This window comes from Schistocerca nitens, chromosome 3 (genome assembly GCF_023898315.1).
Source record: "Schistocerca nitens isolate TAMUIC-IGC-003100 chromosome 3, iqSchNite1.1, whole genome shotgun sequence".
NCBI classification, from domain to species: domain Eukaryota; kingdom Metazoa; phylum Arthropoda; class Insecta; order Orthoptera; family Acrididae; genus Schistocerca; species Schistocerca nitens.
Window position 1 is genome coordinate 166,868,100 of NC_064616.1, and position 26,191 is coordinate 166,894,290.

Genomic DNA, 26,191 nt, shown 5'->3' on the forward strand with positions numbered 1-26,191 from the left:
TGTGTTGCAGTTAAGTCACCTCGTGAGTTAAAGCCAATTCACACTGGTCGTCACGCGCACGGCACCATCACAGCAAGGTGTATTCACATGGTCCGTCACGGCACGCAAGTCAGTTCAACTCATGTGGTCTCAACTCGTATGGCTGTCCTCAACTGTTCTTTTCGCGGGAATTGCGATCTTCGCAAGATGGTTTTCAACTGTTTCTACACTGAAAGTGCATATACACAACGTGGTAGATCATGAACGTGAATGCATAAAATGACATTTATTGGACTCAAACGGTGTACAGTTTGCATCGATAACGTGTATATTAGAGAAAAAGAGAGAAGTGCAAAATGACACAAAAGGCGCGTGGGTCCGAAAAATGTCATTAAGCGGTGCAGAAGGGGAATTTCATACACTTTACAAAGAGCTCGAGGAAGAGGAATCTTCATTTTATATTTTATGTAGTTGAAGCATGAGTTGTTACGTCAAATTGCACCCATAATTACTGAATGAAATACAGTGTAACGATGTGCCATCACATCGCATGAAAAATTAGTTTGTTTAAGGTTAAATTTAGTTGCTGGTCCAGTACAAGTTTTGGGGCAATAGTTATATATCCCTCAATATCCTTCCCTTAAAGATTTATGTGTTTCCTTTACGTCTTGTACTTGTCTCTTAATAGTTCAGGTTCCTTATTTGTACTAGGGTTAGCAATTTAAACCCCAAATATTGACCACTGACGCTTGCTAAACTGTTTCACACACAATCCAGGGAGCTACTTGACAATTCATAAGCCTGCCACACACATATATTTCAACAAACAACTTTCACTGTCAAAATGATTCAGTCTACTTCTTTATGAAACGGTACAAATGCCTGACAACAAACAAATAAATTCCACCTACTACCGGTAATCGATCTGATTCTACACAGTACTTTTTTCGCTTCAAGTTGGAGTCATATTGCAATTATTTGATTGTAAGATAATTAAATACCATACTAGCACGTATAAAAAAACTTTATAAATGTAATAGAGGGCAAGTAGTTAAGTACGTTCATGTCGCACAATTCAGACTCCTGCCTCACTGCTGCAGTTAATCTTTCGTCATTTATTACACATTTTTACAAAAGAAATAACGAAACGAAACAGTTTATAACAAATAACGAACAAACAACAACTGATATTAACCACGAAACCACAACGAAACGAACTACGGAGATCTCTGCATGCCGGTGTATCGAGAGGAAATGGGTTTGGCGGTGACGTGATCAACAACGGCTGGATAACGTTAGCCGGCAAAACTTTCTTACCGACAAACTTTGACGGTGCCGTGATTGACGGGACAGGTCGGGATGGCACGGCATGTCCGTTGTTGATGCTGTTTGTAATGCATTGGAGAATGTTTTGAAGGGACGGGAAGTGACGGCGGGTGTGAATTGGCCTTTAGGGGTTAACCCCATCATAAGGTTTCCACGGGGTGTCAAAAACTACACACTCGATAGATCTGCATAGAAATCATGTCACTTGGACCAATGCGTCAGATATTAAGCCACAGAATGTTGCGTGCCTTTTGTCCGCTGTCTCCTAGAATTTCGACTCTAGCCGTGAACGACTGGGTCCATGGAGCTGTTGTTGCATGTCAGGGGCTAGACACAACACAGATCACTGCACAACCATCTCTGCAAGTGAAAAGTTGCGACTGTTACGATTGTCTTTGAGTGTACTCCGTTCACACGTTGACGTTGTTAGTGACTTGATGTAGAAACAGATATTTTTGTGTTGCTTGAAGAGCTGGTAAGTATCTTGTTTTGTAACTGGTGATTGGGATCTGGATTATCTCGTAGTCTTATGTAAGAAAATTGATGAATTGGCGGTATATCTTTGACAGTATGACGGGCTTTCTAAAACGAATACATTCCTTAATTTTACTGTATTTGTAATTGTTTTCGGTGTTGTTCGAAAAAGCATTTTCTTGTTTTTGTGTATGCCGCAATATTCATCAAAGGATTTGCGTCCTGTACTTTTTTTATACGCAGTATTTTAATAACCTAGATGCTAATGGCGTCGTTCTGCATTGAATATTGGGGACACGTAGTTGTTAAAATTAATCGGTGTATAGTGTTGTAGGTGTTTTAGCAGATGCTACATGATAAGTACGAATACCGCCGCCATAAAGAGTTCCGACGCAGCAAACATCTCGCATGTTTGATTCGGTGTTGCAGTAAGACCACACCCTTGTTTAATGGATGCTGGTATTGCATTGATGTTCGTGCGGTAAGTTTATGGTCGGCTGCTATAGCCCAAGTAAATATTGTAATGAATAAGTTGTAGTGTGTTTACTGAAGTTTGTTTTCTTCTTTATTTTAATTTTTAACTGTTTTCACATTTCGCACCTCTTTACACGGAAGAAATGAAACTGTGTAGTACCAAATTGTCGTGGAATAATTTCATAGCCGTCATCGTTCACCGAATGTGACCTAATATATAAGACGGATGTTTAAATTCAGAGCTACCGTATCTGCTGTTGGCATTTTTGTGTGAAAAAAAAGAGAAGTTCTGTCGTGATGCTTCTTTGATTATTTACAGCAAATCAGCCTGTCAGGTGAGTGTCATGATTATATCCTAATTTGAATATACCAATTGGTATAGGTTTCATCTCAAAGGTGCAAAAACTGGAGGAAGGCGCGAAATCAGGACAGTTACACTATGCACCTGTGCAGGGTTCCCAAAAATACAATGGGAACCTTACACAGGTGTCTAGTGTTCCTGTCACTTCATCGTGAATACATCCCATCTGAAGCACAGCCAATGCTGCTAAAGGTTGGTACTCATTGGAGTATTGAAAATTGCAACTGTGCTTTGCTTTTATGACACACTCCTAGCAGCTGCAGGCTTTCTGAGAGGACACACACTGTGGTTATTTCTCATTTACATTTATTTTAATTTTAGCACTCTTTACTAGACTTGAAGCAAATTCTAAAATTTCTCTTTACGTTTTCTACTAGTAAGTCATACTGCAGGACACATCAAATCGAGGTGAGTACTCATTTCTCCACTGAATTTACTGTCAAAAGTATACCACAGCAAATATCTCCTTTCTGGTCTTAGATTTAAGGGAATGTATTGTTTCATGCTGTTATTTAACTGTGCAACATTGTTCTGTCCATAACAAGATTGATAATGGCAAAATGGTTTGACTGTAATTATTTTGTGTGTTGATTGCATTGAGGGAATATTAAGTTTAATAGGGTCGACAGAAGCGTCCGATCCCACGCGTCGGCTTTGACCCGTGACGTAAGGGTGTTGTCGTGTGTGACGTCATGACGGCGCGGAGTTTGGTTTGAGTGTGGTTGTCTCCAGTTCTGTTTTATTTTATTTACTTTTCTGATTGTTCATTCTATCTCGTGAGATTTTTTTTAAATTTAAAAACACTTATTACTTATTTTAATTATCTGTTTCCTCCAATTTCTGTTTTAGTTTATTATATTTATCTTTCTGATCTGTTCGTTCTATCCCGTGAGACTTTTTTTTTTAAAAGACAAAAAACACTAATCGGCTACTGAAGCATCTTTATCTTCTATGGGTTGCAGGGGTTACGACCCCTGGGGAGGTGGGTGGGTATTCATGCATGGCTGTCTTCACTTACACATTGTAGCTACACAAGGCGTCTAAATTTGTTTATATTTAGTTTGCCCCCCACCCAAAACACCCCATTTCCCGCGCTTGTCCCCTTAGTGTCATTAGGCTTCTTGTGGAAAGTGTGTGTGTTTGGTTTTGTTTCCGCCATATTTGTGACACCATGGGTGAAAGCAGACGGACGGGATCGGACGCTTCCGTATTTCCGTTTAATAACAGTGTAGAAACCACTGGAGTAACTTTGGGAAGAACTGGAGTCAACTTCTCATCTGTCCATCCCTGTTTACTTTAAATCACCTTGTGTAGTTCTTAAAGTAGACCATGGCTGATATCCATCTTCATTCATGTCCAATTCAAGATAGGACTCTATTTTTATGAAGTCATTAAATTCCAATCTCACCTCATCCTATGCACCCTCAGCGGACTTCTTTCCCAGTGAGCAGCTCTCCACAGGGTAATTTCAGCAATGACTGTTACATGAAATACTACTGTTCTTGAATTCAATACAGAAGCTGAGGTTTTTCAGCATGTGTCTCTACTACTACTACTACTACTACTACTACTACTACTATTATTAATGCTGTAAGATGTGATGTGTGCAATTTGTAGTGTGAATTAAGTGTTCTGCTTGAACACAAGCAGTCTGGTGGAAATATAAATCTGAAATTATCCTGTATAACATAGAATCTACTGAGGCAGTAGTTTAGTTGATGACTAATCACCTGTAATTTTAAATGCACGGTTCAGAGAAACCGTTTCTGTGTCAGTCATTTAGGAATTCATCCGTATGAAGAGGCAGAATATTCCCAGTGCTGTAATTACTTTAATCTTTTCTGGTTGGCCCACACTATTTTCTGAATGCTAGTGATTTGATTTAAGGCACAACTGGCTGTAGGAGAGTGGTTTTAAAAATTGTGCATATGAGGTAGTGTTTGAAGAAGATGCTTTATTTTCTAATTAGGTAACTGGCTGGATAATCATGAGGCCAACTGCAGAAAACAAAATATCGTTCAAGTGATCATGTTTTCAAGCTATTTTGTCTTGATATTGGCTAAAGTGACTTCTAAATTATTTTGTGGAAATTTATATTTTGATATTTGATGTGGTGGTTTGAAGTCTGAGAATTTCACATTTAAATTCACTGTAATAAGATGGTAATGTACGTTCCATTTTCATGAAGTCCATGTCACTGTCAGTTTTCCTGTAAACTAGAGCACCTGGTGTTGTTAATTACTTCTGATGTCTTAAACAGGAATACATGTTATTCACACTGTCCCAAATTGTAAAACACTTGCACTATAACTTCATGCAGTGCCACAAGGCTATTGCTTTATGCATGACTTCTTAAGAAAAATGATCTGTTCTTAGTTTATCTTAGGTTTGAATATGAGGCAGAAAAGTATCAAAAGGATTGTCCTCTCATGGTCATCTGCATAGTGTATGTTGTTAAATCTTCTATGGTTGGTGCCGTAACTGTTCCGGCACTCTGTTACTCTAAAATTAGAAACAAAATTGTGCAATCCATTACTGAAGTGTCAGTAATTCTTCAGTGTTTGTAATAGCTCAATGAGAGATTTTTGTTCCTGTGTGTTCTGTTTTCTTACGTCCACATTTAATTTATCTGTGGTTACCATGAAACATTTAAGGAATATGCTAGTAATGATTCTGTTGAAAGGGCTTCCTTCTCCCAACCTTCTCAGTTGAGTTTTCCTCCTGTGTCATTAGTTTTTCCACTTTGCTGAATGGCAGTAATACATTACACACTTGCCTACGTCCCTTGTCTTGTCGCACATCATCCATGCATCAGTATGTTGATACTTGAGTCCTTCTGCAAGTAGCTCAGTAAATTGTTCTTGCAGTTTAAATACATGGCACACTAATCTCAGTAAGCATGATAATTTAATTTAAAGTTAAAGTACTACTATTGTTTTTGTACCCTACTATATACGCTTCCCACAGGCATGTGCATTCCTGATAATAGGTGTGCACATTCACTGTACATTTTGTACAGTTGGACCAAAGCTGATTTTAATTTCTCATGGATTTCACTTTTACTTTTTGCCTTAGAACTGCAGTTTTCACTAACACTAGTGCGTATTGTATGAGGTGTAAATGCTGTATTCTCGTTGTAAAAACCCTTTAGAAGAAATAAAGGAAGGCTATGAAACCCATGCATAATACAGGGCTGAAGTCTAGATCAGGGCCACTGGCAGTCACAATGCTATTTATCTACTGCTCAAAAGTTGGCAGTGCTTCAGTTTCACGTAGCTAGTGGGACGATAGTTTAATGTAACCATTGAGAGGAGAGAAAAATCTTTGAATTTCTAGTGCCTGCATAAAAACCATTCTCTTCTTCTGTTGTCACAAATATTTGGCTATTTTTTTTTCCAAGTATTTGTGAGGTTGTGGTTAGGTTGGAATGTGACAGCTTGGTTGCAAGTTGGCAAAGCCAACACATGCAGAAGCTGAAAAACTGGTTGTGGTGGCAGACTGAGGTGTAGTTTAGACCAGGCCCCATGTTAGGTTCGAATACGACAGTTTTTCTTGCAAAAATTATATTAAAAACATTTATTGTTCCATACATTTGTTTCTTTTAATTGTCACAAATTAAGAGGTTGTGGGTAGGTTGGGACCTAATAGCGCAGCTTAAATTAATAATCTTGGTTGTCAAATATTTGCTTGTTTCTTCTGAATATGTTAATGATTTTGGAGGTTGTGATATGTTGATATGAGACTGTGACAGTATTTCTCTAAAACATGCCAGCTGTTCTTTGATCTGATTGTGTAGACTCAGTAGCTTAGATACCATATTTACTTCCTACCATGAGTGCTGAGAACATTGCTGTATGGAACACCACCGACCCTGATCTAGACTTTCATTGAATACTGGATTTGCAGGTACTGGTGGTTGTCACAGAAATACTCTACGTCTGATATTTGGTGTGCTGTAGCCTATTGAAGAAGACATAATGCGTACACTTGATGAGATTTCAACTTGGCTTAGAAGGCTTGATGGTATTATTTGCTGACTTTTTCCTGCTTTAGTCCGTAATGTTTAGAACTTATTTAATTCATGGGTTCAGAACTGAGTAGTTGCCATTGTATGTGGCATTGCCTGTTCTCTTTGTTTGAAATGAGATGTAGTTCTCAGGAATGCATTAAATGTTGGCTGGAGCATCATCCAGAGAAAACATTAACAAGAAAGGACAATGCAACATGGACTTAGTGGATCAGTTTTAAAATAATACCAAACAGAGATCAGACAGTACAGCTTAATGGATCATATGACTGAAATTGAGAATACACTTTATACTCAGAACTTTGGAGAGTATTCTCAGGTTCGCACGAAAATAGCAAGTCAGATAACATACTTCACCTGAGAATGTTCTCAGCATGAATAAAAGGGTGGGGGAAGTTGCTTGAAACAGAGAAAATTCCCAGATTTTGCATGAATAAAACCAGAGAACTTCCTCAAAAGTGGAGAACATTCTCTGTTTTTGAAGTGAACTCTGTAGCATACTTCAAGCTGATTAAGCAGTGTTGTGGTTAAGTGTTACCAAGTGTGCAGAATTTATGGTTCTCAAATGTAGCATGAAGAAACTCTGAAGAAAGAAACTGTAAAAGCTAATATGGAGTTAACTGTGAAAACATTATTTGGCTGGTGAAGCACTTTCTTCCTGAAAATCTCAAGAGGTGGTGGTGCCCTTTCCAAAGAATCTAAAATGAAAACATTTTTGTGTTATTATGTGAACTCAGGCTTTCAGACAGTTGTAGGAGAAGACTAAGGAATACAGCAGACATTTTTATATGTTCTGCAGCAGATTAACAGAAAGGCACTGTTGTGGATCCTATTGCCAAGAAACATAAACAAACTAGAAACAACAAAAGTTAAGTGGCAGTCTAGATATCAGTTTCCATGTTCAATGGGGCCCCTCGATTGCGTGCAGATATTCATAATGAAACCTTCTGCACATTGACATAAAATATATTATTCGAAAGGGCTTTTCTTCTGTAAATGTGCAGGTGATTTGTGATTATAGTGAAATGTTCAATAGTGGTAATGCTTCATTGTGTGGCTGTGTGCATGATGCTGGGATATGGAGAAACTCATACCTATACTATATATTATGTAAAAAAAGTGGAGTGCTTAAATTTTAGGAGATGAAGTATAGGACATTACACCTTCGTTAGTGACACTGTTCCAGAATCCCAACGCACCTGATGAGGTGGTGTCCAACAGATGTCACTATAAGGAACAGGTGGTAATTGAACGGTGCTTTGGACAGGTGAAAAAGCCATTTCCCAGTTCCGCAAAACAAAATGTGTGCCCAAACAAAACCCCACAGTGTGACAATATCCTGTTTTGTTTTGCACAATGAAGCAAAACAAGCGGGGATGAGGATTTTGAGGCAGCTAGTGGCAGTGACCACAATGTTCCAGTATTGAGAGATGAGGACGTAGCAAACGTGTGTACATGGTACAAACAGAAGGCAACTAAAGTGTATGGAAGTTATGTTTGTTCCAAGCATTGTGTAAACAAATGTGATAGGCATTTTTTTTATAATAAAAGTACTTTTTATTTCTTCAGGTATAGCAAAATTCCGTTTTGGTGAAAATAAAAAAAATAATAAAAAAAACAGTTCTCTCCTCATTAAATTTATTTTATCAAAAATTGTTTAACCTGCAATGTTTCAAACTGGAACAGAATATGCCAGATACTACAGTAAATAAGTGCACAAACTGTGTCAAAAATTGCTCTTTTCGTTCCACTTTACCAAAAATTGTTTCAAGGATGTGGTTAGGCATTTGCTAGATATTACAGTAAATAGGTGCAGATATTTTTAATCTTTAACATTTTGAACTGGAATATGTTACTCTTATTTTTTCACTTTAACAGAAACTTTTACTGAATATTTTCTTTAAGGGCATATGGAAATAAGTAAGTGAAGAATATAATGAACATTTTATTTAAAAAAATAATTTTTAATTAAAAAAAATGTGTTTTACTCTGACATTACACAGTTCAAGCTATTGCTTTTCTTAAGTTTGTTGTATCAATTTCTACTGCTACCTCTTCAGGATATGTAACTGGTATAGTAATGCTAGTCTCATAATTCAGCATTAGACAAATTCATAGTCTCATCTGTCCCCATGCTTAATCTGCATCATTTCAGTGCTCTCTCAGGCCCCCAACATGGCTGAGCATGAGGGTATTATTTCCAGACACACTAGATCTTGTAGAGCCTTCTATTACAATTTGCAGTTGTTGCAAAATTGCTTGTGGCTCAAATTATGTACAGCCAGAATCTGTGAGCTCCGAACTAGCCTCTGGAAAGACATGCCAACAGAGGTTGCAATCCCCGCTGCAGAAGCTCCTAAAATAAATAAGAAAACAGTAATATTAGTGTATTTCATGGCTCCATTTTTAAAGTGAGTATAAGTAGCAAGCAGGTTTATGCAGATATGTGGGAGGGAGGTTTGTTAAATTTTATGCATGGTACACCGTGCTAGTTTCACATAAGTGGGCTAATATCAGACAAATTTTACCAAACATTGTTTCATTTTCACTAGTTAAAAATAAATAGTGTATTTTGCTAATTCACAATTTCCAAGCATTAAGCACATAATAAAAAATGGGGAGAAGGGACTGAAAATAGTTAAATTTCATGAATTTTTTTCCTCGTGGACTGTATATTTATATGGAAGGAGGACATACACTCAGTGTTTAGCACTCAATTGTACCATTGAATTATCATTACATGACTAATGGCAGTGATTGCAATTAAATAATTTGGTCCCTTTACTTTCCAAACCAACCAATTCAATAGACGAAGACTTGTAAGGACAAGCCTTTGTCAAAACTGCAGGTTTCTGTGGAGGGTGGTTTTCTCCAATTTTAACTTCTCACTTAAAACATTTTGAGTAGCTTTGCATAAGACTAGTTCACCTGTGTTATTGAAGCACTGGCCATGTTTTGGGTAATACTCCCTTTTAAAAAGTGCTTGAATTTATTAGCGTCGCATTATTGAAATGGAATGGTCATAGATATGTTTGTATTTGATTCATTTTCTGTATTTCTTTGTTGACACACGAGATTTCATCAAGTCATGCGGATGTGGTGTTTACTATTATGGTATTTGTTTTTATGTGTGAAGTTTGCTAGTATTCTGTTACGGCAGAGGTTTCATCCAATGCTGAAGTTTTACCATCATCATTTGGTTCTCCAGCTACAACAAAATCTTTAGCTGACTATTCACAGAAGTCACTTTTTCCTACATTACTATGGCTTCAGATTTCATAATCCATCTACTTCTAAGTTGGTTGAGTCACTCGGCAAGAAACTAAATATACTAGACATACCACGACAGTGATTCTCAGGAAGAATCCTCATTTTGTGTTTCGTTACAGACTTCAACCTACGATTTTTTTAAATTCCAAGTGTTGCATTCTTCCCTTTCATCTGCTGTCAAGTTTTTTGTATTATTATTTGGCACCTGATTTGTTATATTTGTGTTTACTTAAAGTTTTAAATCTATTTTTTAAAGGGCCACTTGATTTCATAGGCTTTTTGCTTCTTTGTGAAAGTTCTTTTCCTTGAAACAGATTTCCATCCACATTCTCTAACTGGAGAGCTTTAATATTTTCTTGTAACAGTGAAGTGCCTGTCGCAAAGTTCATTTATTCCTGGGCGTCTCAGTGTTAAGCAGGAGCAAGAATTCTGTTCAGCCAAATTAGTTAAGACATGTGTATTTTCTATTTGTATCAGTATTTTTGTCTGCATGGCTGTCTTCACTTAGACGCATCAGCTACGCAAGGCGGGTGACCTTGAACGAGCTTCACCTGGCTGCCGCCAGAGCTGGAGGATCGTGCTCTAGTTTTAACAGAGCGCGATCCGCTGGAAAAAATACTTCCGGCGCGGCAACGCCCATCCGGTCGGGCGCTGATTGGCTGGCTGTGCGCTTATCAGCAGCCGCTTCCGCTACAGAGGCAGCAGCACTCTGTCGACTCGAGGCAGCCGCACAGTAGAGACAGCCATGCCTTACCGAAGGAGAAGATATGCTAGAGGAACGAGACTACCAGTGTACAAGAATGTTGATACATTTGATCTTAAACCGAAGCAGACTGCTCAACAACTACTACTTGGAGGACCTATAACTTTTGTAGGATGCATGATTAATTTTTCTTGTACTACTGCAGAGGTAGTGAGTGGTAATTCATGGTTTACGATTGCTATACTACGAAGAGGTGATTCACCGCTTGGAGGATTGGAGAGCTATAATGAGAGAGAGATTATCAGCTTTCGTACCTTTTCTATTGGTGTAATTCCAAATAAGAATTATGGTACAGCTGTTGTAACAACTGACAAACCATTTTCATTTTATACGAAGAACAGGAGGAAGATCAACGCGAATGAGAGACTTAATGTTTGGTGCAAGAAAAATGACTCAATTTGTTGCAGTAGTTGCACAGACTCCCATTATGCACTATTATCTGCTACGGTCGCAGGTTCGAATCCTGCCTCGGGCATGGATGTATGTGATGTCCTTAGGTTAGTTAGGTTTAACTAGTTCTAAGTTCTAGGGGACTAATGACCTCAGAAGTTGAGTCCCATAGTGCTTAGAGCCAAATTTATTTATTTATTTATTTTTTTTTTATTTATTTATTTTTTTTTAATTTTTTTTTATTTTTTTATTTTTTTTTTTTTTTTGCACTATTATGTTACATTTAACACATTTTATGTCAAGTAACAAGACTTTTTCCTCAGACTGAAACACTCTACCTCTCTACCTGCTGCCATCGTGGTAACTTAAAGGAGGCTGCACTGCATGGCGATTTTAGATGGTAAAATTCAGTGCAACAGTTAGGTTTGTGTAACTGATGAATGAATGCATTTCCTAAAGGTAAAAATTAAATACCATAGCAATGCTATCTTTGTGCAGTTTATACCAAATTTGATAGTTTTGATCACAATAACAACTTTTGATGACCAGTTCTATCTGTTAATCTGCTAGATTGAGCCCACCTATAACATCTGTAATATGTCAGCTTGTATTGCTAACTGAAATTGTCATGTAAAAGAGTGAAAAAGTTGACAGAAGAGCCATCTATACTGAAACAATAAGAAAACTGTTTGTGGAAATGAGATTTTCTTAGGCATTGTAATGAACAGAAACACTGCTTGTGAATAATACAACTCTAAGCAGCATACATGTTTCATAATTGATGGCATGTCTCAAGAAAGTGTGATCTCCATTGGTACAATGAATTACGAGCACCTATCATTGATTATTAATTATGGTTGATTTTGGTCTGCTAAGCAGATCAAAATTAGTTGCCATTAATAAAAAAAGATCCAGATGGTGTTTCATGTGATGGAACAGGTGTCTGGAAAAAACAAATGATAGGGATTGCAGACCTGTATGTGAGCCAACTTTAGTGAATTCTCAAAGTTTGAAACCAGTTACTTTGTAATTGGGTGGAGTAAACGCTGTTAAGTACATGGAGTCAAGAGTTTGGATATGTTTCTCTTCATAATGGTTGCTTGCAAGTCTGCAAAAAAACAGTGATTACTGTAGGATTATGGCCAACAATTTGCTATCCAATCATATCCCATACATTTTTTATAACCTACATCTAAGATGAACCTGCATTGGTACTCATAATTTTTGAAAGAAATGGCACACATTGTTTGCCATTTCAACAGCTGAACTACAGCATTCTGATCTGTGTGATGGGGGCAGGCAATACCTTGGGATGTAATAACTCAGTGACGTAGTATTTCAGATTGTCCGCAACTAACAGGAGTTGAGATTGCCTGTTGTATCAGTTAGTGCCATGTATACCTACTTGTTTGTCCACTTCACTGTCTATGCCGTGTGCCAGATGTCATTTGGAGCAGTTGTAGTGGGACTCCGTCACAAAAACGGTACATTTTGCCACGTATCATGCCAGCCTATGGCATTCACATGGTCATTGCAGTCTGATGCGTTTGTGGATTTGGACATGAAAGCTTATAATAGAACATGCTGCATACCTTTAGCAGGTGTCATTGAACTGTCTACATGTGTCTGTATGTGGTGTTGTGAAGCATTTTTAAGTCAGTACCAAGCTGAAGCTGGACATTCTGCCACACATTTGTGTGATCATGATTGTTGTTCTGTTGTCACTTCAAATGGTCCCTTACCCACATATCACCTCATACAACTGTCTTGTATACAACGAAACTGATCAGTGGCATGGTAGCACACACTGTGTGAGCTAAAATGTCACAATATGACAAAGCCATTTCCAGGAGACCATTTGTTGTGCCCTGTTCAAACTATGCCTCCTCTGTTGTCAGTGAGGCATAATGTCACTTGCTTTGACGTTTTCACTTTGGAGCTTGTGGCTACCTGAGCTTGCCGTAACACTGGCATTCTCACTATACTGCTAGGTTTATAAATACACATTCTCTCTGCATAGTTTGGGCAGCCATTTCATTATTCAAATAAGAACATGCTGTGTAAGTGGTCAACATGTTTTCTAGGGTGTGGCTGCTGTTATTGATATAACTGCCCACAGAAATTTAATTTAATTTTAAATGACAAAATTGATGAAAATGGAAGAATGATACAGTAAACTGATAACTTAAAATGGTATGTAAGGAAATACAGAGAAAAGTGGGCTCAAACTCCACTTTGCCCGTGGAAAAGTGATGTTATTAAGAAATAATAGAGAGAAGGTTGAGGGGAAGAGGCAAGAAAATCTCACATGTATTTATAAACAATATTTGCAAATACAAATTCAATATTTTAGCAGTCCAAGGACAGTTTGTCAACAGTAATTTTGTTTCATATTGACAAGATACGGAATACTCAAAAGGAGGAAAAAAAATTTATTTCTGAATAAGATATTAGACTAACACCTGCTTTTACTGGCAGCCAGAGAGATGAAGTGAGGCAGGTAGTGGGATGTTGACGTCAGTGGTTCAGAAGAGTGACAAAGATAAAAGTGACGGAGTTTGTCGTAGTGTAAGCAGATAATTAGTTCAACTTGCAGGATCATATGTATTGGGTAATACAGAGCATTACAAAGTTAGTTGGTAACATTCAAACAACAAAATGTGAAGGAAGAGGGGAGTTTATAGCAGCTGATGAAAAGAATAGCAGCTGTTTGTGACACCAGATGCAAATTGGTTGAAACATACAACAAATAGAGGCAGTAGGGATCATGACAGTTAATGGTTGAAGATGAGAGGCGAATGAACAAACTCGTGGTACTAATAGTGGGGATTGAAAATGGGACCGCAACGTCTCCAGATTTGTGGAAAAGCATTTTAATTGCACCAGAGGCAACAAAGGCAGAAAATGATTGTTATTGAAAGAATGGACTAATGATTTGGCTGCAGGACAGCAGAATGGGAACCTGGAAAATCCAAAACCTCTTCTGGAAAAGTTTGTCATTTCAAAGATCACTAAGGTCATATGATTATTTTATTTATTTATTTTTTTCTTTGTAGTTTCACTTGTGACAGTGCCTTATGTGTTTGAAAGGATCAAATTGCACAGTTAGGTTCTTCGTTTCTTACTCGGCACATCATGGACAAAAAGTTTGTACAGGGACAAAATCATCATCAAAGATGTATACAGCAATATATTTGTTTGTAGGGCTATCTTCCACAGTAGCTGTTATAAATGATTATTATTGGTTTTTCTATCTTGAGCTTACTGCAGTTCTTGAGTATTATTTACAAGATGTGTGTCCCTTTTTATTTATAAAGCATCTTCTGTGGTCATTCTGGAAGTGTGGATACTTAATCACATCTCAAAGTATGAACATCCTAAGCCCAAAAATGGCCATATTGAGTCATGATGTTAGACTGAAATTTTACTACACTATTTTTCTCCTTTATAAAAATCACATATCTAGCACTGTCACTTGAGCAGCAATAGCTGTCTTCAGAATATTGTACATCATGTAAAGAACTAATTCACCCATGAAAAAATTGCAAATTATGCTGAGATATTTTTGCTGAGGAAACAACAGCACAATTAAAATTGTAACTGTAGTTATGACATCTGTGCAGGGAAAGTATACTATTTACAAATGTGTCACATGTATTGTCTTTGCTATGAAGTTGGGAGCATTGTCATCTAAGTTACTTGTAGCTAATAATATCTCTGCTGATTGTAGACGTGGTCATCAGTAAAAGTATAAGTGATTTCGCATAGGATAATGATTGGTAAACAGCTGTGTTAATGATTTCTGAATTTGTTGCTTTCATAATTGTTGTCGGTAATTAATTTATTGACTAATTCTGTATTCAGATTGAGACTTAAATATAATGAGCTGGCTCTGAACCCTATGAAGGGTGTTGAATGTAGGTGCTCATTTTCTCCTGTGTGAATAATGATAAAGAGGACGGAAAAGAAAAGGAGAGAAAAAAACTGATGAGTCCTGAAATTCTGAAAATAGTAATATATGCTCGTCTTGTATACAAATTTAAGAATTTTTTTTCATAATTTTTGGCCCCCCAATACTATATAGAACCTCAAATAATAATGTGTATTGTCACAGCAATAATAATTATTTGAAGCTGCCCATTTTTCTCTACAGGAGATGGAAATCTAAATAAGAGAGATTAGTTTGCTACTGATGTTGAAGGATGTAGTTCATGGTTTCCCAAAGCTTTCCCAGTAACAGCTAATTTATTATAGTTACAATCAGCGTGGTCCTCAATCCAGTGAGTACTGCTGAAAGTAAGTATTCATTTTCTTGTATATTAACAATGATAAAGAACAGAATATCGTATAAAGAACTGAAAACCTGAAAGTCCTGAGATTCTGTAGGTTTTAATGCAAATTCATCTTCTATACAAATTATGAATATTGTTTATAATTTGTTGGCTCTGTAGTTCTACTTAGTTGTGCAAACAAGTGTGTGTTATTGAAGCCATAATTATTATTTGAAGCTGTCCATTTCTTTCTACAGGAGAGGGAAGCTTAAATCAGATGGATTTGTTTCACACTGATGCTAAAGGCAGAAGTTCCTTGTTTCCAGATGATCGTCCCAATGAGCTAAAATATTAATACTTGGAACCATCAATAAGATGTCTGTACATTTTGGTGTTTATAGATTAAAAAGAGCATTTCCTTATAAAGTTGGTGTACAGTTTACTTCATGTTTTAGCTTCGTGTTTATACAGGGTGTGCTGCTAGAACATGGGCCTTTACAAGTACGACACAACATGTGGTAAATGCACGATGGAGCCCTGCACATTTCAGTCGAAGTGTTCGTACGCTTCTCAACAACAGATTCGGTGACCGATGGATTGGTAGAGGCGACCAAGTCCATGACCTCCACGCTCTCCTGATCTCAACCCTGTTGACTTTCATTGATGGGGGCATTTGAAAGCTCTTGTCTACGCAACCCCAGTACCAAATGTAGAGACTCTTCGTGCTCGTATTGTGGACGGCTGTGATACAATACGCCATTCTCCAGGACTGCATCAGCGCATCATGGATTCCATGCGACGGAGGGTGGATGCATGTATCCTCGCTAACGGAGGACATTTTGAACATTTCCTGTAACAAAGTGTTTGAAGTCACGCTGGTATGTTCTGTTGCTGTGTTTCCATTCCATGATTAATGTGATTTGAAGAGAAGTAATAAAATGAGCTCTAACGTGGAAAGTAAACGTTTCTGGACACATGTCCACATAACATATTTTCTTTCTTTGTGTGTGAGGAATGTTTCCAGGAAGTTTGGCCGTTCCTTTTTGTAACACCCTGTATATTCTGCAAACCACTCCTTTTTCCTTCATTGTTAGCAGAGGTTGAAGATGAAACAAACATGGTTGCACATTCACTCTTGGCAATTGTTCCCCTATTTTGAAACCATCTTTTCTTACACTGCATTGGGGTCACTTCACCTCACTTTCACAAAACTCAAAAGAGAAATAGTACTGTTGTATCATGTGTTCTGCACTTAGCAAAGTGATTTTTTATGAATTTGTTTTGCTGTGTAATCTGAGTGTGTTGTCAACCTCTTGGCAAACTGGGGACTGATACGTACTGCAGTCTTGTGTAACAATAAACACCAGTTACACTGCACTGCTCACTGTGGGGTACAGCAATATCACATTGTGTATCATAAGAATGGTAACACCTCCAAAGATGGACATCCGCATGCTGGTGTTAATTAATGAGCAATGGTGGTAATTAATGAGCAAGCTCTCGTACTTACATTTGATTCATATTAGTGGCAGTATATATCAAGGAATGAATTTTATGACTGAAAGTACATTCATTGCAAATCCAATGCTTCACAATGAATGCCAATACTGTAGGCATACCATCGTGGCAGGCAAGGGCCAAGCAATTTGCAACACATGTGTATGTGCGTGTGAAGTTGCACTTCACCACCTTTTTATGTAAACATTATATGCAAACATTCAGTATGAAGTTGCAGTGGCATTCAAATAGCTGGCACATATAATTTATTTATTGATGCAAGTGTAGAGTAACAATGTGGTACCAACCTCATATGGAAAAGGCACTAAGGTATATGTTGCCTGCAAACAATGTAAAATGCCTGCTGCATTTTTTGTGCAGACTGGAGCTACGTGCATACATTTGCTTCCCAAAGTCCATCTACTTAATCACTTTCAATAAGAAACAAATACCCACTCACAACAAATAGCAGTCCAAAGTAAATTGGTCTGAAGCCTTCTAATTATGCCGTGCTGGTTGTGTCTGATGGGTCCATCATCCCAGCAAAGCCAAGCCTAGTGATAGTTTTGGGACGTATGCCAACCCTATCTGTGATTTGAGCATACCTCGAAAAAGTTTGACCCCTGAATACATTTTTAATTTGGTGTTGTATGCACACCATAACTGTTTGGCAATAGTCATAGATGGGGCTCAGTGCAGGTAACCTCCTGGCTGATATGTAATTTTTTGCCCAACATTGTTTTACCCAGTGAACTTCATGGATTTGATGCAGAGTCACAGGTGATCATGAAGACACTGAAACATTTTGTGCTGCAATATTTCTTATCTGCTGTGACCCAAGTGGTCTTTGACCTATGTGAGACACACCTAAACAGATAAATGAAGTCCAGGAAACCCTTCTCTATCTACAAAGGTTGAGGAGGGTGATGGCGTTTTGTTTGGTACCAGGGTACATGGGCATTTTGGTAAAGCAAATGTTAAATGTGGCAACAAAGGAAATTGTTTTTAAATGTCCCATGGCCCAATGTTTAGTGCTTCTACAAACTATCTGTTTTGCCCTTGAGGTACAGTAGTGCTTGTGAAAAGAAAATAGAGGGTAACATAGGACAATAAGCTGCTGTTGGTTAACTCAGCTGCTTGTGTGTAGCACACCTATTTTTGGATTATTAGATAAGATTTAGTAAATTTTAAGTGTGTAATGTAGATTTTGTTTGCTTTCCCCGATGTAGAATATGGAGTTGGCCAGTGTATGGTCAAAACTGACTATGAGTGTAATCATTATGTAACTGTGTGTAAGGTGAAAGAGAAGTGTATATATCAGTCACTCTCCATGGGTATTGAAATGATTAGTTGCACACTATATAACAGCAGCAGCATTGTAGAAGTGTGGGACAGTCTAGTGCAACAACCATTATGAGTAGCACTGTGATAATAGTAGAGGTGTGTGAGCTCTTGGAATGTATTGCCAGGGATTCTGTGTACTCACATCATGTACTAAAAATGGCACAACCTAGGTGATGCTGATGACTAGGAAGGAGAAAAGATGAAAAATATAGTCAAAATGGTCATTAAAATCCAGTATGTGAAGATATTGCTGTGGCAGAGCTTCAGTCAGGAGTGGGCATATTTGTCTTTACAAACCCATGTATACACTATTCCACTGAAATATTAGTAGAAAAGTGAGTTTTTCTCACATCACAGATGTAGGAAATATTCAGTACAGGTATCAAACCAAATGAATCGTCAGATTTAACACAAATTTCTGAATAGTAACGACATTGTCAACATTTGGATACTTGGAGTTCATACTAATTGACAGCTGTTAAATACAGATCTCTCAAGCAAAGTTTACTTTTACGAGTCACTATTTATTTCCATGACCTGTTTCAGAGGTTCAAACCTTCATCATCAGTGGATTTATATGACATGGATCTGTGCAGTTATGACTTTCAGGTAACCTGTGTCACTGTCTATCAGACTGAAAACTTATTTCAGTAAATGACTCTGTTATGTGGAGGTTACATTACATGCACTATGGCACTGTTGTAAGCACTGAATGGAGAAAAGATGGCATATAAAATCTAATAAGTACAAAGAACATAAGACAAAAGAAAAAAAGAAAAAAAAAACACTGTTTTGGAGCAAATGTCAAAGCCTTATGTAGACTTTCAGTTGCATATGTGAACATAAATGTAAGTATTTCCAGTGGTTACAGATTCTTTTCTGCAAAGTTTACATGACTTCACCCTTCATACACATTTAAGTAGTCATGGTGACATGTTACGAACATTAGGTGTAATAATTATGTTGGCAGCAGTAGCAGAATTTGTATATATTAGTAATAATTTATTTATTGTTAATGTGTTAAGATTACATCAATCACAAGCTATATCTAAGTAATAGTTGAATTGACTCATGGATAACACAACAACAAAAAAAGTTTTTTTTCAGGTACAAAGAAGAGGTTTTTAAATGCCTATATCTAAAAACAGAGACTAGGGTGGTCTATACTAAATTTAGACAATTTATAACATACTTACTCTAGTGTCTTGGGCCTAATGTACATTTTTACAAGATGTTGACTTTCGTCAGGGTGCTGATGATCATGATGTCGAGTGCCCCCTCAAAATCATCATTTTTACAAGAAAAATTGCAACATTCATTTGCTCGATGATGATGTTGATGGGGGAGGGTTGAGTCTTTCTGATGACAACTTCCTTCTGTGGGATCTCTCTTTCATGCTTCAAAAACCAACAGTAGTAAGGAAGAAGTCTAAATGAGAATGAAGGAAGTGCATCTAAGATTTTCATAGTACTCTAAAAGAGTTCCCACTAATATGTCACTGTTTTCTGCTATTGTATTCCCTAGGAAGCCTTCAACGACATCTTTAAAAGAATGTCGGGCTGCAAGTTCTAACTGAATTAATTTTTCATCGAAGTTCTTAATGCATTAACATCCTAATTTGTGGCCCAATAAAAATCCCCTCTTTCAGTTTGGCATCACTTAATTCAGGGAACACTTCTCGTAGATACATTAAACCATTAGCATTTTTTGTCCATTCCCTCGACAAAATCCTTCATAAGGCTTGAGCTTAATATGCAGTGGTGGAAGGAAAACATTTTGAGACTCCACCAGAGGTACATATTTCACATTTTCTCTCCCTGGAGCCAAGTTCTCTCGTGGTGGCCACTCCACTGTTTAACTGTATAATTTTTATCTGTTCTATGGTTGTCCCAAAGACAAAGGAAACAGCAATTCTTTGTGAAACCACTTAGTAAACCAACCACCTTAAGATCACCATGTAATTTCCAATTTTCTTTCTTATACATAATAGCTTCAAGTATCTCTGACAAATTTACGTAGTTCTTTCCTAGTCACAGAGTATCCCAGAGGTGCATATGGAAATGTATTACCATTATGCAATAGTACAGCCTTTCGACTTGTCTTGGAAGCATCAATAAACAAGTGCCACACAGCAGCATCACATGGTATGTTTATTTGTTTCATTACTCCTACATCATCACTAAAAGCACAAACATCACCCACCATATAGTAATATGTCATCAGATCTTTATTACATTGCCTAAAGTGAGTAATTCTTGTTTCTCCATGAAGTAAGTTACATTCCTTAAGACATGAACCTCCTTGGATAACTGTAAATAACGAACTAGGTCATTTAAGTCTGCTTGTGTAATTAAATGTGGTCTTTGTCCTGGAAAATGCTCCTCTTCACTTGATTGACATTGTGCTTCATCAGTGTTTCTACAAACGCTTCATGATCAGAATGAGGAACTTTTTCCCACACTAGTGGAGGAATTGGAACTGGCAGGTCTTCACCATGGGGAACAGGTCTGATTGCTGAGGGCAGGTTAGGGTACTTAATATTCTTCTTATTCTTTGATGATGAAAAGTCAGTTACATTAGTCAGACAGAAGTATCAATCATCAACATGGTTTTGAGGCACTTGCCAGATCATTGGTATAGCAAATGTTAAGTGCTCTTTTTTTTCCTTTCTGCCATTGTGTTAGTTTAGAATTGCACCTAGTGCAAGCTATGAGAGGTGCCCATTCTTTATCCTGATCTGCCAGTTGGCATTTGAAGTATAAATGATAAGACATCTTCAGTAAGTCAGAAATTGGTCATATTTGTTTCCTTGTTGTGAATTCACCACATGTATAATAAAATGAATCAGAACGGTTTGTACATCCATGTTTTGATTTCTTCATGTTGTATTTTTAATGCTTAAAAAACACTTTTCTGTAGAATGAACTTAGCCAGATCAATTCCTGAAAAATAAAAGAAAAATTCAAAGACTTGGGATAACATAGAAGGAAGAAGTAAACAAATGTATGTGACTGGAGGGTTTAAATACACAATGTAAAATACACCAATGTTACATATTACATTTAAAAAGTAGTTCACTTTAAAGTTAAGAACAAAAAGGGTCGCTGCATTATTTTTTATCACACTCATTTCAAACACAAAGCACTTAAAAATCGTACAGTAAATTCAGCTATGTTACATAACTTGCAGGTCATAACTTTTAATCCTGATGTGATGGAAACTTTTGATTTCACATTTTATGTCACATTACAATATAGAATTATGTTCTATATGTGCTTTGTCTGTACCAAAACAACTGTTGACTAGTGTAATGATTTAATAAGTATATGCTGATACATATTCCCTCAAGCTGGCGGGGTGTACGAACTGGTGGTTTGTCAGTGATTCTGTTCGGTTTTCTAAGTCAGACTAGTCAACTATTCATTTAGAAACTATCATGGAAATATGCAAATAACTAATAAATTCTTGATAAATATGAAAGGTAGATGTTAGCTGTTTGCATGCATATATGTGTGCATGAGTGTGGTGCACACGCAGACTAACTTGTTATTGCGTTTGATACCAATAAGTGATGAAGCGTAATAAAATGTTTGCATTGAAAGACGTATTTATATTAAACTTTATTGTATGCTAATGGAAAGGACCATCTGCTAATACTGAGGTAGGAGAGTAGATGTTCATATGGACAGAGCAATGAGATCTGTACCTTTCAAACTAAAAGTAAAAAAATAAAGTGAAATTGTCATATATTTAAGCAGCTTTCTTTATTTTTCTTAAAGGTGTTCTTTAAGGCTAGGTGCAAATTGAGACACAGATAGCGTGTGTGGCATGGCCCAGGTCAGCACATGTTTTTGTAACTTAACAAGTTCAAGTGGGACCACGCAAATTGGCATGTGATGTGATGAAGACAACACATGCCTGAACCAGGTCACAAGGCATGGTTGTGGCACAGTTTCGCACACTGCATGCGTGAGAGGTGAGGCAGGCAGTGGGAAAGCACTCTTCCCATACGCTATCTTCTGCACAGCTCATACGGACAGTGATTGTGTTGGCCTCTCAAAAAATATTGCCACACTACTGAACTTCATTGTCATTGAATAGTGTTCCTTTTGTCACCATTTAAGCCCTTTGTTGTTTTTCATTAGGGCATTATATTTTTTCTGTTGTTTATGCCCACATAGTTTCTGTGTTTTCTTTAATCATTGTTTCATTCCTCAAGAACAATGCACAATTAAATGACTGGTGAGCTATTAGCCACTGGGATTGTATCTACTGCCTGTACAATGTTTTCACATCATAAGGTGGGTCAGATGATTCATTGTGAGGGTAGTGAAATAGTAAGAAGCCTTATAATTAAATCATGCAATCAAGCAGCACAGCAGGAAATTTAAGATATTTAGTACAGTGAAACCAGGTTGTCTACGTGCTGCCTATTATTCTGGCATATCTGTACAATGTTACAAAAATTCGAAAAGTGGGAATTTCTGCTTCTGGTAAAAAGCATCGAAGATCTGGAGTCTATAAATTTCACTGTGATTACTTGGATGTAGATACAATAAGTGACATTATACTGCATGCATGTGGACATTACATTTTCACTGTAAGCTAGATGATGATGATTCAAACACCCAGTCTGCGGGGAATTGAGCCCAGGACCCCGTGATCCAGAGGCAGCAACACTAGCCACTAGACTATGAGCTGCAGACCTGTAAGCTAGGAACAGCAGAAAGATTGTGATTCTTGAGTTTCTCTCGGCGTATTTGATAATCAAAATATCCACGGGTGTGCTGCCGGTCTATAGTGTCAAACGGGCACAATATTTCGGCGATCATACATGTCGCCATCATCAGGTGAACTGACGGACTGAGCTCCTGTGAACGTGCCGGCACGGAGATCCGTACGCTATGGCTGCTCAGAGGGAACTGAGCAGAGTTCCCTCTGAGCAGCCATAGCGTACGGATCTCCGTGCCGGCACGTTCACAGGAGCTCAGTCCGTCAGTTCACCTGATGATGGCGACATGTATGATCGCCGAAATATTGTGCCCGTTGGACACTATAGAACGGCAGCACACCCATGGGTATTTTGATTAGCAGAAAGATTCTCAATATGATATTTGATATATTTAATTTGTTGAAAAGTATTGTTGGTGAGGAAGGCAGGCCTTCATTCATGATAATGTTTTCCAAATAATGTGAACTGTTCCAATCACAAAGTGCACCTTGCTAGCTTGCAAGTTCTGCTCGTGCAAATTATTCTCAGTTGTTGACAGTAAACTGGTCGTTTAATATGTTTGCTACATTTCATACGAAACAACATGGTGTATGTAATATGCACCAGATGCAAAATCATAAGTATTCCTATTTTTCATTGCAAACTTCTTGAATTTTGTTCAGTGTCTTACTTGAATGCATGTATTACAATAAGTATGATGATTAGCAAGATGATGGGCACTTCACCATGAAGCAGACACAAAAAGCTATAAGTAACATAAAAATCAATTGTTTTTTACTGAGTAGTTTGTGTAAAACCGTTTAAGATTACAGCGTCCGTGCCTCGATTCTGTCAGCAGTGCTAATTGCCAACTGGTGTGGGCAAAGAATGTCTACACGTGTCAATATGCACAAGCCCAGCGTGACACTTGCGGAAGGTGAATGTCTTGCCATAATGTCATGTCACTTCGCATGAGCTATACGTGTCTCAATTTGTGCTTTCATAACTTCCCTCATTCTGAAAAAAAAAAAAAAAACTTCATTTCATCAATCTGCTAACATTCACTGAATTGGTATAAAAAGGCAAGAGTCCAGTAAACTGACTGCAGCAAATAAATTATACATGTTGATATGGTGTGACTTAAATAGTGCCCGTTGTGTTTGTTATGTGCAGATATTTGTAGGATCTAAGTTTTTCGTCCAGCGTGTCTTAAATTGTTTTGCATATTGTGTGAATAAAAAAGGCGGAGGGACACCAATTGAGGGATTTGATGGTGTTAAGATACATCACAAGAAAAAGAACTGCAAAACAAATAGGTACAGCTGGCAGAGTTTCTAAAAGGGTTCAAATCAGTGAAACCATCAGAGGTCTTAAGTCAGAAAACAATATAAACATTAGTAGTCAAGTCATGCAAAAGTACAGAATGTGGCACCAGTTGTCAGCTGCTGAAGTGTGTTGTCTTTGTAGATATGAGGTCTTGATGCCTCATTTTCAAATAGGTGGCATTCTGACTCAGTAGAGCAGCACTGTGGATGCAGTGTGACAGTTTAAGATTGTGGAAGCAGTGTTTGTTTGTTTATTTAGCATCTGTGTCATCGAACAAACGATATTGAACTCGTCATACATAGAAATTAACAATATACAGAATGAAATTGTCTAAAATTGAATTTGTCATACACAGAAATTAAAATATAGAATGTACAAAATGAAATTGTCTATAATAAATGACAGCAAACTAACAGTTTCTTTCCACATAAATTGTTTATAGTAATTTGTTTCTCAGTAACAACATATAACTAGTACTATAGATGGTAAAGTATAATAAAAGCTGAAACAAACAAAGATAGAAAATTTTTGAGGTGAGTTTGTAAAGTCATTTTCTTGGTCTTAAAGATATTCATTTATTGAGTAGCAACATTTATCAATTAAAAATTTTCTATGTTCCAATTTAAAATTTGTATTGTCTTTTAAATCTTTAATGTACTGAGGCAGTGCATTATAGAGCTCAATGTCCATGTGGCTTACATACTTCTGAGTTCGTGTTCTTCTTACTTGTTCCTTGTGTTAGAGTTGTGACAGTCTGCTTTTGTGTGGAGATTGCTTAGATTAGCTTTGGTTAAGAGTACACATTTAAGTATATAGACTGACGGCAGAGTAAGTATTCCTAACTTTTTGAAAAGAGGTCTGCAGTAAGCTTGTGTCGGACTGTGGGTAATTATTCGAACAGCCCATTTTTGTAAAATAAAAATGTCTTTCAAATTAGATTTTGAGCTGACCCAGAACACTATTCCAAATGAGGCAACGGAATGAAAGTAGCCAAAGTATGCCATTCTGATGCCTTCTGGAATGCAAACATTTGCAATAACTCGCAGTGCAAAGCAAGCTGAGTTAAGTCTGTGTGTAAGAAATTTTACGTGGTGTTCGCAACTCATAGCTTCATCTATATGCATTCCTAACACACTTGCAAAATGCACTCTCTCTATTTGTCTGTCATCCAGTTCTGGATTAATGTCTTCATCCTGAATCATTTTACCAAACTGTATGTAATTTGTTTTCTTTGCATTGAGTGTAAGTTTATTTGCACTGAACCAAGTCTCAATACTTTTTAGGATTTTGTCAGTAGTTGATTGTAACGAGTTTTTAAAGTCGCTCACTATCAGACTTGTCATCTGCATGTAATACAATTTTGGCTGTATCATATTGTAACTGTAAATCATTGACATATATGAGAAAGAGTAGTGGCCCTAAGATGCTGCCCTGGGGTACTCCTAAAGGAACTTCTTTTGCTTCTGAAACTAACCTTATTTTTTTAATTGCATTTACAGTGGTGAGCTCTACAATCTGTGATCTGTTTTTGAGATATGACTCAAACAACATTTTAACTCTTCCTCTAATACCTACTGCCTCCAGCTTATCAAGGAGGATTTCATGACAGACCATATCGAAAGCTTTAGATGGATCTAAATTGATCCCTACTACACTTTTGTTTTCCTCCAAATTTTTAATTATTTCTTGGGTTTAGTCTATGACTGCAGTTTCTGTGCTTCATTTTGCACGAAAACCATGTTGATTACTATTCCAAAGTCCTGCGATGTTGAAAATGCACATTACACTCTGTTGACCACAGAGACCTGAATTCTTGTGTTATCTCATATCTGCTATCACCAGTGCATCTTCTAATGATTTCAACCCATGTTCGAAGTCTGTGAACTTGTGACATGTTGGCATGTTCAGTACACACTTGTTAGTAACCAACAACTCTGATATTGTCTACTCTCATGCTATAGGACACGCCTAGGTGTAA

General features: G+C 37.4%; 1 protein-coding gene and 1 long non-coding RNA gene across 3 annotated transcripts in view; one reads left to right on the top strand and one right to left on the bottom strand.

Moving 5' to 3' along the window:
• Positions 1-1,635: 1,635 nt before the first annotated feature.
• Positions 1,636-16,297, top strand: LOC126248108 (uncharacterized). Of its 2 annotated transcripts, none has more exons than XR_007545417.1 (4): positions 1,636-1,780; positions 2,114-2,260; positions 15,218-15,360; positions 15,593-16,297. It is a non-coding gene; the product is annotated as an uncharacterized LOC126248108 (long non-coding RNA). The 2 variants fall into 2 exon arrangements; XR_007545416.1 differs by having other exon boundaries at positions 1,642-1,780; positions 2,106-2,260.
• The window catches only part of LOC126248106 (uncharacterized), a 241,024-nt gene continuing 223,392 nt past the window's right edge, over positions 8,560-26,191 (bottom strand). The window contains exon 2 of the transcript XR_007545415.1: positions 8,560-8,997. The gene's annotated coding sequence lies outside the window, so the exon portion shown is untranslated. The remainder of the gene's footprint in view (positions 8,998-26,191) is intronic.